Genomic DNA, 15,156 nt, shown 5'->3' with positions numbered 1-15,156 from the left:
CATTGTCCCTGTTTCCAGCCTCCCGCTTCTAACTGCCTCCAGCCTGTCTCTGTCTCCTGTTCCTCTGCCTATCCCATCCACACCATCAGACCAGCCTGCACACACCTCAACACCCAAGGGCAGCTCATCCAGACATAAGCACCACAGATCACACAAACATTCACCCAAGCAACACCCAGATGCAGACATGCCAACAGCCACTACCACCTCTGTGTCCCCCACCTCCTCGTCTCCCTCCTCCCTCCCTGTGACGTCTCTACTCACACCTGAATGCACACCACCGACAGCCAGTACTTCCATCACCTGCACACCCTCCAGTCCAGTCCGCACACATGCAGTCACCACCCCCACTGCCATTTACACGTCCCCTGTGTCCTCTCCCACTGTGTCTGTCACCCCCTCTTCCAAGACACACAAACGCAGGCAGCCACCCACCCAACAGCCAAGCACGACAGCCTCCAGCCCATGCACCTTCACCCAAGGACAGCACACCTGACTCTCCTACAACCACCTCCTCTTCCTCCACTCCCATAACCACTACACCTACCCTTTACCCTGGTCCTAAAAAACTTTACCTCTCCACTCTTGACCTCTTTCCCTCCCCTGACACCCCCCCTCCATCTGCTAAGAGTCCCAGGAGCGCCTCAGCCACCACCAGCCCGGCTTCAAGGGTCACCGTAGTGCATGGCTTTTGGAGTCCCCCCTTTGCCAGCAGTGATACATCGGTCAGCAGCAAGGGGACAGCCAGCCCCCCCCCCTGGAAAGAGGACCCGTAAAGTAAGGGGCCGCCGCGGGACGACTGACACGGCTGCCCCCAAGGACCAAAGTTCTGCCACTTCACCTGCCACAACATCCAGGGGAGGCAAGGGCCCGACAGCCAGATCGAAGGAGGGCAAGGGCAGCAGGGCGGAGAAGTCAGCCAGCAGGAGCGCGGACCAGGAGGGCCCCACAAGCCCCATCCCGGGTGTGAGGGAGGACACGCAAGGGCCCAGCACACCGTCACCGAAGGGTCCAGCAAATGCATGGTCGGAGGGCGACTGAGCAGGGAGTCGTGGCCAGGTCTGACTCCCTTGACTTACAGAACAAGCACCGCTGAACAGGGCCCCGCCGTGCAGAGAGGCACCGCTGAACAGGGCCCCGCCGTCCAGAAAGGCACTGCTGAACAGGGCCCGCCGTCCAGAAAGGCACCGCTGAACAGGGCCCCGCCGTGCAGAAAGGCACCGCTGAACAGGGCCCCGCCGTGCAGAAAGGCACTGCTGAACAGGGCCCCGCCGTGCAGAAAGGCACCGCTGAACAGGGCCCGCCGTGCAGAAAGGCACCGCTGAACAGGGCCCCGCCGTGAACAGGGCCCCGCCGTGCAGAAAGGCACCGCTGAACAGGGCCCCGCCGTCCAGAAAGGCACTGCTGAACAGGGCCCGCCGTCCAGAAAGGCACCGCTGAACAGGGCCCCGCCGTGCAGAAAGGCACCGCTGAACAGGGCCCCGCCGTGCAGAAAGGCACCGCTGAACAGGGCCCCGCCGTGCAGAAAGGCACCGCTGAACAGGGCCCCGCCGTGCAGAAAGGCACCGCCGTGCAGAAAGGCACCGCTGAACAGGGCCCCGCCGTCCAGAAAGGCACTGCTGAACAGGGCCCGCCGTGCAGAGAGGCACCGCTGAACAGGGCCCCGCCGTCCAGAAAGGCACTGCTGAACAGGGCCCGCCGTCCAGAAAGGCACCGCTGAACAGGGCCCCGCCGTGCAGAAAGGCCCCGCTGAACAGGGCCCCGCCGTGCAGAAAGGCAACGCTGAACAGGGCCCCGCCGTGCAGAAAGGCACCGCTGAACAGGGCCCCGCCGTGCAGAAAGGCACCGCTGAACAGGGCCCCGCCGTGAACAGGGCCCCGCTGTGCAGAAAGGCACCGCTGAACAGGGCCCCGCCGTCCAGAAAGGCACCGCTGAACAGGGCCCCGCCGTGCAGAAAGGCACCGCTGAACAGGGCCCCGCCGTGCAGAAAGGCACCGCTGAACAGGGCCCCGCCGTCCAGAAAGGCACTGCTGAACAGGGCCCCGCCGTCCAGAAAGGCACCGCGGAACAGGGCCCCGCCGGGAGGAGCACCGCTGAACAGGGGCCCTTCCTGTCAAGCACCGCTCCGCTGGGCCCTTCCTGTCAAGCACCGCTCCGCTGGGCCCTTCAACTCATGCACCGCTCCGCTGGGCACTGCCGTCTCTGCACCGCTCCGCTGGGCCCTTCCTGTCAAGCACCGCTCCGCTGGGCCCTTCCTGTCAAGCACCGCTCCGCTGGGCCCCGCCGTCTCAAGCACCGCTCCGCTGGGCCCTTCCTGTCAAGCACCGCTCCGCTGGGCCCTTCCTGTCAAGCAGCGCTCCGCTGGGCCCTTCCTGTCAAGCACCGCTCCGCTGGGCCCTTCCTGTCAAGCACCGCTCCGCTGGGCCCGCCGTCTCAAGCACCGCTCCGCTGGGTCCCGCCGTCTCAAGCACCGCTGGCCCATTGACAGTGCCGGTTCTGTGTCGTGCTAATGTTCACGCTGCACTCGGGCCACCCTGCCTCCTCCATTGCCTGTAGAGACTGTTATCCACTTGATGGACTGTGGCTTTGCACTCCCCAGGATATGACAGTGGGCAAGCCACCCACTTGTGAGACTTGAGAGACTGTGGCTTTGCACTCCCCAGGATTGAACAGTGGGCATGGTGGCCCCTTCTTGGATCTGGCGTAGTGGACTCATGTGGCTGTGGTGCCCCCCCTTCCCTTCCCCCTGAGGTGCCTGTAGTTTTATCATCTGATGCCCCTGCAGTGTTCTCTCCAACGGACTCAGGTCTCCTGTGTGGGCTTTGCCCATGTGTTGATACACTTTGGCCCACGGACATTTGCAATTTCAGTGACTGTGCAGGACTTTTTGCCTCTATTTCTCGGTTACGCAATGTTTACACTTGGATTTTTTTATTTCATTTTCCTATTTTACCATGACTTCAATGAACCTATTTTTTACATAAATGTTGTTTCTCACTTTAATCTTATCTTTTCGTTATTCCGGGGGGTTTGGGTGGGGTCACTTTGACTTGGTGCTCTGCATTGGTGTGTAGATAGTTGGGGGGTGGGTGTAATGCGTATGTGTGTGCCCGTAACCCTTCCTCCTCCCCCCCTCCCCTGTGTCGTAGGTGCGGTACTCACCGTTGTCGTCTGCGCCGGAGTTCGTACTCGTGGTAGATGAGCAGGTAGACGAGAGCAGGTAGGATGTTCAATTCGGGCTCCATGCTGTCCTCCGTCCTCGTGGAGTGTATAGAGGTGAGCGTTTTCCCGTTCGTAGTCTGTTTCCGCCGTGTTTTTATCGGCGGGGCTCCCGCCCCGGAAAAGGTGGCGGGTTGGTGAGTTGTGATAGGGTGGGCGGTACATTGTCTGCCGCCTGCCTGTTGGCGGTGACCGCCGCGCTGTTTGTCTGTCCCGCCGTGGCGGTCGGAGTGTTAAAGTGGCGGGCTGTGTTGGCGGTTCCCGCCAGGGTCAGAATTCCATTTTTTGGACCGCCAGCCTGTTGGCGGATTGGCCGCCGCTTTATCACCGACCGCCAGGGTCAGAATGACCCCCTTAGTGCTGAAACGTGTTGCAGTAGCTGGTTGCTTTTGTAATAAACATCCTGAATTTACTTTGAGAGCTTGTGTTTGTCTTCTTTGGAGACTTTCTAGATATCTCTCTCTCTCTCTATCTATCTATATATATATATATATATATATATATATATATATATATATATATATATATTATATGCATTTATATAAATATATATATTTCTTTATATATGTTTTATATGCAAGTATATATTTATATATTTATTTATTTGTATATATATCTGTTATGTTTAATTCTTGATCCAGAGTGGTTTTGTTTTTTCCCACTACCTCTACTTTTGTTGGTACATCTTACTAGTCTGATTCAAGCAAAGATTGAATACTGGAGAAAACAAGTTACTTACCTGTGCAATGTGGTTCTCCAGTAGTGATATATTTAATAGATTCACATGTGACCCCCCCCCACATTCTCTTGGGTTCAACTCTCTGTACACCTCTAATGTTTTACCTTTTATACTTGTGCTCAAAACCTGAGGTATGGTGGCCCTGCAGGGAAAGAATGTTTCAGGGTCTGGTCTCTGATTGGCTGGAGTTTGGTTTTAATAAAACAATGTAAATTGCTTAACAATGTAAATTGAATTCTCTATGGCTGTTAATGCTATGTATAGTACAGCTTGTTATAATTACCATGGAACCCCACCCCCAAGACGACAGTGAAGATTCATGCATGTGAATCTTTGAAAGATGTCAGTACTGGAGAACCCCAGTGTACAGGTAAGTAGCTTGTTTTTTCCTGTCATCTTCTCAATGACTCTGGAGACCAAGAGTAGCGAGGGGAGTGTCACAGCTACCAAATGGCCAGACAGGGAAGCAACTGCTACGTCTTGCGATCTATAATTGAGGCCCATGCATCATTAACTTGGTACCATAAAACCCACACCCATCTGCAGCTTTCTTGGTTCTCGTGGAATGAGAGCATAGTCGCCCCCTTCCTGTAGTGACATCCATAAAGCAGTTAGAGCATGTTATGCCTGGATTAAGGAATGTAAGATTTGTTTGAAGCTGAAATTGCCTATTTCAAATGCCTGTCCCAAAAGCACATGGTTTTGAAAAGACAAGCCCAAATAAGCCTATCCCTAATTAAAGGACTGACAATGACTCATGACCTTCAATAGTCAACATATTCTGGCCGTACAGTATAACTGTAACACCACTAAGAAAGAATTCTACACCACTGCTTGGGCTTTAAATAGTTCCAGGTGATAACTGGGACTACGTCCATGGTGTTATTGTTATATAAAACTCAGTATTGTAGTAGCATACCCCAGAGACTGGCCCATGGATTGCCTCTTCCTCACAGCACCATGCACTTTGTCTTGTGGCATGAGACTAGAATCACAATCCTGGTTTCTGTGCCAGTGCACTCCTTGTGACCCCTCAAAAAAGGGTAGTATTCTTGGATATCGAGCACAGAAGTATTGTGATACCTTAAGGTGGTTGTCAAGATATCAAGGGCCAAAATATTGAAAGGTTAGTGAACTCCACATCTACGTTCCTTTGACAATATAGAAATTGCTATAGAAACATACTTACCTGTCTGTGATTTTGCCCTTGATATGTTGGCTATGATGTTAGGGTATAACAATATTCTCTACTTGTAATTCAGGATCTTCACCCAAAAAAACTGTTCTCTGACCACTATCTAAATTTAGCTTTGCTAGACCTCTAAGGAGCACCTACAAAGATGACTGTACCCATGCAGCTCCAGTATCCTTGGCAGCTTTTGTCGTGAAGTTCAGGTGCCTGCTCTGAATGACAGCACCGTCCCACAGTGTCCGTTCACTTGTTGTGCACTTCCATCAGGTAGTCTTCCATCAGACGAGTTGTAAGATTTCAACTTTTATTAAAACTAGAGTGAGAGATCTCCTGTTTTAGTATATGGTGAGTTTCAAATATTGCACATAAATGTAAACGTTCTATAAAAAATACTTGAGGTGTATCTTTCCTCAGAAAGTTCTAGTCCTCCTCACATTCACAGCAACACAGCTAGGAAGACATTTTTAAATCCTCTACATCAGTGAGACAATCATAAGTAAACTCTGCATCTACTGGATGTAGAGTGGGTATGTTGTCAGAATCAAACCTCCATCCGATTATTCCTCACAAAAATAACACACCTGACCCAGCTGTTTTGGTCTTTACACTTCATCCAGACTGCAAAAAAGGTTTTGAAACAGTGGTGGGTATCTGCTCCCACTTCTTCCTAGTAGCGAAGAAATGACCCAAGAAAGGGTACAAATCCATTATCTGCTTATAGACAGAAAACAAGTGTTGCTTTCAGTTCACCAACTGTTCCCACAACTAGAAAGGAGACTGTATGCGCACTAAGATCTGTGAGACACCTGCCTACTTTTAAATTATCATCATCAGAAATTACTGAATTTTTCTGATATTTAGGGTGAGAAATTTACATTACTAATACGATGTCCTTCCTTTTAGTCTAGAATGTGCACCTTGCCATATCCAAATACATGACAGTGGTAGTTGCTCACTTATGTAGGGTGAGTATTTACAACCCCATTTGGATGACTTTCTCCTCGATGCAACCTCCTGTGACAAGGTAGGTCAGAATTTTAAGAGTGCACACCCTTCAGGATGCACGTCTTCAAGTTGTTTTTAATAAGTAACCAACTATTCTAATCCAAACTGTACAGTTTCTAAAACATAATAGTATAAACAAGGACCACAGAAGTGTGGCTGTCAGAGCAGAGACGGCCTTCTGCAGAAGTGTGTAAGACATGATCAAATTTGGGACCTTTAGTGAATCAAATCTCCTAGCTACTGATATTAATGTCCTCCTCTATTGTTATTTTTCCTTGTATATCCCTGCACATACAACCTTTGTAGAAGTGTCTACTGGACTCTTAAAGCCAGAGGTTGAAGGATTGGGAAAACATGCTAAATATTTCTCTGACGGCCCTTCGGTCACTCGTATGATCATGCCAGAAGAGCATGCTCTGTGAGGAACTATTACATCAACCATTACCAATGCACACAGTTGTAATAGATGCTTCAGTGCTTGATGGACAATCTTACCAGGTGTGGATCCTGAATTTCAAGCAGGGAGTCTCGTCCTACCTTAATGTTTTAGCCATAATATTGGGGACAAAGTATTGATAGGTAAGTATGTATAGAGTTTCTATACCTAGCTTCATGTACATGTACCTTGACAATGCATACATCTTTAAGATAAATATATAGAGAGAGTTAAGAATAATACATCCATACTTTCATAAATGCACATACTTTTTGAGATTTTTCTCCTCAATTTTTTGGCTAAAATATTAAGGTACAACGATATTTCCTACTTGATATTCTAGACTACAACCATCTGACTGTAAAAAATATTTGATGTCTCAAGGAATAATAATAATGCCTGCTCAACACTTTGAACTGTGAACTTCACATCCGGCACTAAGGCCCTCATTATGACATTGGTGGCAAATGCCGCCTACCGCCACTGCGACTGCCACCAACATACCATTGCTGTGGCTAGCAGCCATCAACCGCATTATGACCGTGGGCAGAATGCCACCAGATGGCTGGCGAAATTCCGTTGACGGTCATGGCAGCGGATGGTGGTAAGGTGGCACTGCTGCCAGCAGCAGCGCCACACCAGCAAAACACCGCCTACCATATCATGTTCCATGATAAGGCCTGGCGTTTTTTTGCTGGCGGACGCTGCTGCTGGCAGCAGGGCGGCATTCCGTTTCGTGTCGGAGGACCCCCTGCAAGCAGGTAAGTTGGGTTTTCCGATAGGAGGGGGGGTGTTGTGTGTGTGTGGAGGGGTGTGTGTCTGTTTTTGTTTGCGTGCATGCGGGTGTGAGTCACGAGCAATGTGTGTGTGAATGAATGAATGTGAGTGTACGTGCATGTTGTGTGTTTTGAATGCGTGTGTGCTACAATGAATATTAGTGTGTTGCGGTGTGTGGGTATGTATGTGTGCATGCATGTGTGGATGTGGGTATGCATGTGTGTATGAGTGTGTATGTGTGCACGTGTGGGTGTGTGGATGGAGGGGGAGAGGTTGGGGTAGGTCTCTGGGGAGTGGGAGGGAGGCAGGGGAGACCCCTATCAGTGTCAGGGAAGGAATTCCCTGGCACTGATAGTGCCTACCGCCATGGTTTTCATGTCAGTAAGATTGCCATGAAAACCATGGTGGTAGGCGGGGTCATAATCCTGAGGGTGGGATTGTGAAGGCTGCCTGGCTGGAGACCGAAGTCTCCAGCCCGGAAGCTGTTACCACCGTGGCGGACAGAGTGGTATATTGGCGGTTTGGCTTGGGCCAAACTGCCAATGTCATATTTTGGGGAAAGGTACCGCCAGCCTGTTGGCAGTACCTTTCCCTAAAATACCACCGTCCGCCAGGGTCATAATGACCCCCTAAGTGTGTTCATTGAACAAGGAGGGATATGATACATGATCATATCCAAGGAAGACCACATTTTTAAGCATGGCCTGCTAGCGTGAGGCCTATACCTGGAAGTACACTTAAAAAATTCAACATTTAAAAGCAGCTACTCGAAGCAGATTCTTCTAAGAAGACCACAAATTGTTAAGTAGTGACAAGGTCATGAAAGAATCCACAGGCTTTCAGTATCTTCACAACTGGACCTTGCTCCAAAAATGTCCTTTTAGTCGTCTTGTTGAGGGACTGTCTCCGTGTCTTTCCTCATTTCCCAACTCAGATTCCAAAAGTCATTCTCAACGTGAAGAAAGTGAAGGCAAGGACAATAGCCATTAGTCAAAAGTTGCCTAAACAGAGGTGTTTCCTGATCTTTTTACTTCTCATTAACTCATACTGAGATGGCTGTGTAAACCAGATCTGCCACGAATAAATGGAAGCTTGTACCATCCCTAGTATTGTTGAAATTAACTGCCTACTCCTAAGCACCTGTTGTTTAGCCAAAATTGCTTGGCTCCTAAATATTGAAGTACCTTCCTCTACATTTAATGAACATGATTAAAGAGATAAAGAGGCTATCCACAAGAAAGTACTATAATTTCATATTGAAACGTTTTGAATCTGGTGCCTTGACAAGAAAAAAAACATGCTGATATTTTTACTTAACTGAATCTGGCATTATATTTTTTTCTGTAAAAGTGCATTTAGGGGGTCATTCTGACCCCGGCGGTCAAGGACCGCCGGGGCCGGGGTCGGCGGTAGCACCGCCAACAGGCTGGCGGTGCTCCGCCGGGCATTCTGACCGCGGCGGTACAGCCGCGGCCAGAAGCGGAAAGTCGGCGGTGTACCGCCGACTTTCCGCTGCCCATGGGAATCCGCCATGGCGGCGCAGCTTGCTGCGCCGCCATGGGGATTCCGACCCCCTCACCGCCATCCTGTTCCTGGCGGTTCCGCCCGCCAGGAACAGGATGGCGGTGAGGGGTTTTGTGGGGCACTGCAGGGGCCCCCGTAAGAGGGCCCCACTTTGAATTTCAGTGTCTGCTCAGCAGACACTGAAATTCGCGACGGGTGCTACTGCACCCGTCGCACATCCTCCACTCCGCCGGCTCCATTCGGAGCCGGCATCCTCATGGAGGGGTGTTTCCCACTGGGCTGGCGGGCGGCCTTTTGGCGGTCGCCCGCCAGCCCAGTGGGAAACCCAGAATACCCGCGGCGGTCTTTTGACCGCGCAGCAGTATTCTGGCGGTTCCCTCCAGGCGGGCGGCTCCCGCCGCCCGCCGGGGTCAGAATGACCCCCTTAGTGTTCATTATTGTTGTTAGAAAATGCCATTCTCTGTCATATTTCTTGGCAGTTCCTTGATAAAATATTTCTTAGAGGAATTAAACATAGATTTTTTCCTGCTGGAAAAGAAATCTACATAAACCTATCAAAGTTAATTGAGCCTTGTTGGAACAAGTTCACAATTCAGACTTGCAGCATTTTTGCTGCTAAATGTTTTTACTAGTAAATATAACATCAGTCAGGACGGTCAGTGAAATTCACACACTGTGTTCCCAAGAGTATTAATTAGCTTCCCACAATAACAAGGTTTCTCTTAGAACTCACTCTACTTTTCTTCCAAGGTCGTTCTAGATTTCCACTTGAACCAGACCACATCTGTCCCCTACTTCTTCCCAAAAGCATTTGTTCCACAGACAGTGCACTCTTCATAATCTGTATGTTTACGATACATTTGCACTAATTCGGCAGTCACAATCCAATAGTGACAGTGTTGACATCTGCATTTCCCTGAACCCACTGACAACCAGCAAAGAATACTATACTGGTCAGCAGTGCAACCAAGGAAAGGAAAATAGGATCCAAGAGAGAAACATAAACACTAGGGCCCATATTTATACTTTTTGACGCTAAACTGCGCTAACGCAGTTTAGCGTCAAAAAATTTAGCGCCGTCTAACGCCATTCTGAAGCGCCATGCGGGCGCCGTATTTATGGAATGGCGTTAGCCGGCACTAGCAGACCGGCGCTGCCTGGTGTGCGTGGAAAAAAACCACGTAGACCAGGCAGCGCCGGCGTAGGGGGAAAATGGCGTTAGGGCGTCTTAAAATGGGGCAAGTCAGGTTGAGGCAAAAAAATCGCCTCAACCCGATTTGCGCCATTATTTTCGACGCCCAGACGCCATTTAAATGACTCCTGTCTTAGTAAAGACAGGAGTCATGCCCCCTTGCCCAATGGCCATGCCCAGGGGACTTATGTCCCCTGGGCATGGTCATTGGGCATAGTGGCATGTAGGGGGGCACAAATAAGGCCCCCCTATGCCACCCCAAAAAAATTAAAAAATATAAAAAATTATACTTACCTGAACTTACCTGAATGTCCCTGGGGTGGGTTCCTCCATCCTTGGGTGTCCTCCTGGGGTGGGCAGGGGTGGCAGGGGGGGTCCCTGGGAGCAGGGGAGGGCACCTGTGGGCTCATTTTGAGCCCACAGGCCCCTTAACGCCTACCCTGACCCAGGCGTTAAATAGTGGCGCAAATGCGGGGTTTTTTGACCCGCCACCTCCCGGGCGTGATTTTTGCCCGGGAGTATAAATACAACGCATTTGCGTCGCCGTCATTTTTTTAGACGGGAACGCCTTCCTTGCATCTCATTAACGCAAGGAAGGTGTTCACGCAAAAAAATGACGCTATTTGCCCATACTTTGGCGCTAGACGCGTCTAACGCCAAAGTATAAATATGGCGTTAGTTTTGCGCCGAATTTGCGTCGAAAAAAACGACGCTAATTCGGCGCAAACGGAGTATAAATACGGGCCTAGATATCTTTATCCTGACTGTTCTTACTGCTGGGCTCGACCTCCATTTTAGAAGCATTAATAGCTAAAAGGAGAGATAGCTTATTTAGCATTTCACAAATGAAGTTCCGGGTCACCCTGCCTAATATGGCATATCATATACTTTGTGACAGTCTCTGTATTTCTGGCACTCTATTGGTGGTTGAATCTCTGAGACATCCTGGAGATGAAATACAAATTACACCTCTCTAATGGATGAGATAAACACCTGAACTACAACACTCGTTTCTGTACCAATAACTTCCTTCAGTAATTTGTGAATTATATCTGTGGTCTGAATTATTCGTAAGGTAACAAGCTCATTAGCTGTACAATAATGAATACACATTAGTATTTTACGATTTTTATTGGCAACAGTCTCTTCCCCACCACTGTCAATACTTTAATAACCTATGTGCAAGCAGATTTCATAGACTTTGTGAGAATGAATCCAGTAGTTAACAAACTGTCTTTCCCTATAGCGTGCTCTCAGCATACCTTGGACAAATTACATTAAAAATCTGTGCATTAATTTGGATATTCAAGAATATTTTGAAAACCCATAGTCTTTGCAACTCATTTCCAAAGACTAACTGAAGGCCCTGTTTGTTGAGTATTGTGGTTTGCAAGGAGGGCCATAAAACTGCAGTCGTTGGACACTATCACTTGCTAACAACAGAGATCATCCAACCTTATTTATCAGGGGTTACCAATGTGCAGCACAGATTTGTGCTGACTAGGTTTTGGCTCAGTACAGTCCATCTTTTAGTAGTTTTCCCAGGAAAGTATGTTAGCAGTAAAAATCTCTCTCGTGCCCCAGCGATGACTTCTCATTACCTATTCTTTTGCTAATTTTATTGTGGGTGGTGGCCTCATTACATTACACCGCTTTTAAGAAGTTTACATTTTAACAAGTGTAGATCCGCTCCTATCTGCTTGGTCATTACTAGTTATATTTGGCTGGCCGGAAATATTAGAAGGTCGCTAGCTTCTGAGAGTTAATTCTAGGATTTACTGATTAGCGCAAACTAGGTTTGTTCATTTGTATGTAGTAAATTGTAATGATTATATCTGCAGATGTTTGACTGTTTATTGTTCTTAATTGATTGCTAGGATTTGATTATGTCTCTTATGGTTTAAATGTGAACCGAATAAAGGTATCTGATGATAATAATGGTGTGAAAATATTAAGTCTAAATCCTTGATGTCAAATACTATTCAGAATACTTCTCTGTAACCAGCAGCCTTTGAATACTCCAAGGGCCAGATGTAGCAAACTGTTTGCGACTCGCAAACGGCGAAAATCGCCGTTTGCGACTCGCAAATGCGTGTTTGCTATGCAGAAATGCATTTCCGAGTCGCAAATAGGAAGGGGTGTTCCCTTCCTATTTGCGAGTCGCAGTGGTATGCAATTCCATTTGCGACCGCGAACGCGGTCGCAAATGGAGTCGCAGTTACCATCCACTTGAAGTGGATGGTAACCCACTCGCAAACGGGAAGGGGTCCCCATGGGACCCCTTCCCCTTTGTTACTGGACCCAAAATTCTTTTTTCAGAGCAGGCAGTGGTCCAAGGGACCACTACCTGCCCTGAAAAAATCCGAAACTAAAGGTTTCGGGTTTTTTTTCTAAGTGCAGCTCGTTTTCCTTTAAGGAAAACGGGCTACACTTGGAAAAAAAAACTGCTTTATATAAAAGCAGTCACGGACATGGAGGTCTGCTGTTCCCAGCAGGCCTCCATCCCCGTGAGTGCCCAGAGTCGCTATGGGGGCGCAAATTGCGACCCACCTCATTAATATTAATGAGGTGGGTCTTTGCGACCCCATAGCGACTCGCAGAAGGTGTCTGAGACACCTTTCTGCATAGCAAATTGCGACTTGCAATTTGCGAGTCGCACGGACTCGCAAATTGCAAGTCGCAATTTGCTAGTTTCCTACATCTGGCCCTAAATGCGGCACATTGTATTCCAATCTCTGACAACAAATGTCTGGCTGCAGTGACTAAGTATTTTGATTGCATAGGAAAGAATGATCCGAAACAAGAGGAACTCATACTTCATAAACACAAAATGGCCGGCACCATTGTAAATCGTGGGACTTGTGTGGCAATGAGACTTCTTGTCTATTTTGACTCCAACTGTATGTTTTGTGTACTGCACGTGCTACATGCGTGTAGCCGCACAACAAGCCATGCCGTGTCCGGCATGTACATTTGACCTGTTCTGCTTGGAAAGATCTGCGCCCCCAGGATGTTTGGAGGAGCACAGCTCCTTCCTTGTACAATAAATACAGATGAGCATGGTCTAGCGATTATGAGACTTAACAGGACGTTAGAATAGTACACAGGGTTTCTACCTTTAAACAGTCCATAGCAAGGTGAATTTGTGTCCTGTTTTTTACTTGTTATTAAAAGCTAAAAGCTGATATGCTTGGGTTCACTTCACCGGGGTTTAGGCAGCCACAGTCACATAGGGAACATTTCCATTAGGAAATCGTAAACACCACTACCTAGGAATGGTTTCACGCGCTACTGTCTTCCATGACACTACTAGTGAAGCAGAGACTCAGGGTGTCCAGACTAGTTCCAGAAACCTCTTTCCAAGTGGACTATATCTAACTTATTTTCCTCTTATTTGAAGTCGATTTTATTGCATCTCCTTAGGAATGAGCTTGTTTTCCTATTTGGTACTACTGAATATCAATGAAGGCCCTTTGAGCAGAAAGAAACGATGCTTAGTTTTCAATCAAAGGAATTTTCATTGAATTCGTGAATATCCCTCTCTCTCTTTCTCCTTTCAAAACGAGGAGTATTCTTCTTTGAAAAACAACCTTACTACAGGTTTAACAAGCATTTGAATGCAATGGATCTCCTGTTTTCTCGAATTAGAGCTATTAGCGTTGTAAATTCCTAACTTGAATTTTCGTGCCACGCTAACTGAAAATAAAAAGTAAAAAAGGTGACATAAGCGAGCAGATTCAAAGCCCCCACCCCCCCATGAGCGCGAAGGAGAAAGACAAAATGAAAAAGAAATTGCTCGCAGTCAAAGTTATCGGCAAAAGTGCAATTATCCGTGTAACAGGGTCGTTGGCAAGGCGGTGACAAAACTGCCATAAGGAGGGACAAACTTAAAACAGTTACCAACGAAAACAAAGGATTTTTGAAAGGCAAGCCCATGATGAGTGATAGTGATGGGCGTGTGGTGGGCGTGGTTAAAAGCCCAGATACATACCAACAAAGCGCTTGGTGCTGCTATGCTCGACCTAAAAATGAACTGAAATGTTCAGTAGAAGTGGACCTGATGAGCAGAAGATACCTGTTTACCTTAAAGTGGCAGTGCAGCTTTCTAAGTTTAGGTTTAGCTTTCTTGTTTGTTCCCGGGTGTCAGTATATTTTTTTCAGATACAGCAGGGAAAATAATATGAAACGACGTTGGTATTGTATCTGAATCTGATAGTTAAAACTAAGATTGACATCAGATACTCATTTACCATTACATTTAGAGAGCCTTCTGTCTGTTGAAAAAACATTCAAGCTCCCACACAGGAGCAAGTATATTCAGGCCCATATTTACACTCGGTTTGCACTGAATTAGCATCATTTTTTTTTTACGCTAATTCAGCGCAAACCTAACTCCATATTTATACTTTGGCACTAGACAAGTCTAACTCCAAAGTTATGGAGTTAACGTCGTTTCCCGGACGGGAAATCCTACCTTGCATCAATGAGATGCAAGGTAGGCGTTCTCATCCAGAAAAGGACGATATGGGCTTTGCACCATATTTATCCCCTGTGCCAAAATCCAGAACAGGGTATGGGGACCTTAAATAATGGGGCTAAGCTTGCTTAGCGCCATTATTTAACGCCTGGTTATGGGCAGGTGTAAGGGGACTTGGCATATTTCCATGGTCAGAGACCATGGAAATTTCAGACCATGGAAATTGCCCACAGGTGCCCTTCCCTGGCCCCAGGGACACCCCCACCCACACCGGAGGACACCTAAGGATGGAGGACCCATCCTAGGTAAGTCCGGGTAAGTTTTTTCGTTTTTTTTTACCAGCACCGCTTGGGGGCCCTGACTTGGGGCCCCCTGCATGGCACTGGCCCCAATGACCATGCCCAGGGGACATTTGTCCCCTGGGTATGGCCATTGGGTTGGTGGGCATGGCTCCTGTCTTTACTAGGACAGGAGCCATGTCCATGGGGGTTGTGCGCCAGAAAATGGAGCTACACTACTTAATGGCAATTTTTTTGCCTCTAAACATTGTAGCGCCATAATTTGGCGCACAAGTCCCGGTTTTCCCTGCGCCTCC

The sequence above is a fragment of the Pleurodeles waltl genome, chromosome 4_2 (genome assembly GCF_031143425.1).
Source record: "Pleurodeles waltl isolate 20211129_DDA chromosome 4_2, aPleWal1.hap1.20221129, whole genome shotgun sequence".
Taxonomy (NCBI): domain Eukaryota; kingdom Metazoa; phylum Chordata; class Amphibia; order Caudata; family Salamandridae; genus Pleurodeles; species Pleurodeles waltl.
This window is presented reverse-complemented; position numbering follows the sequence as displayed.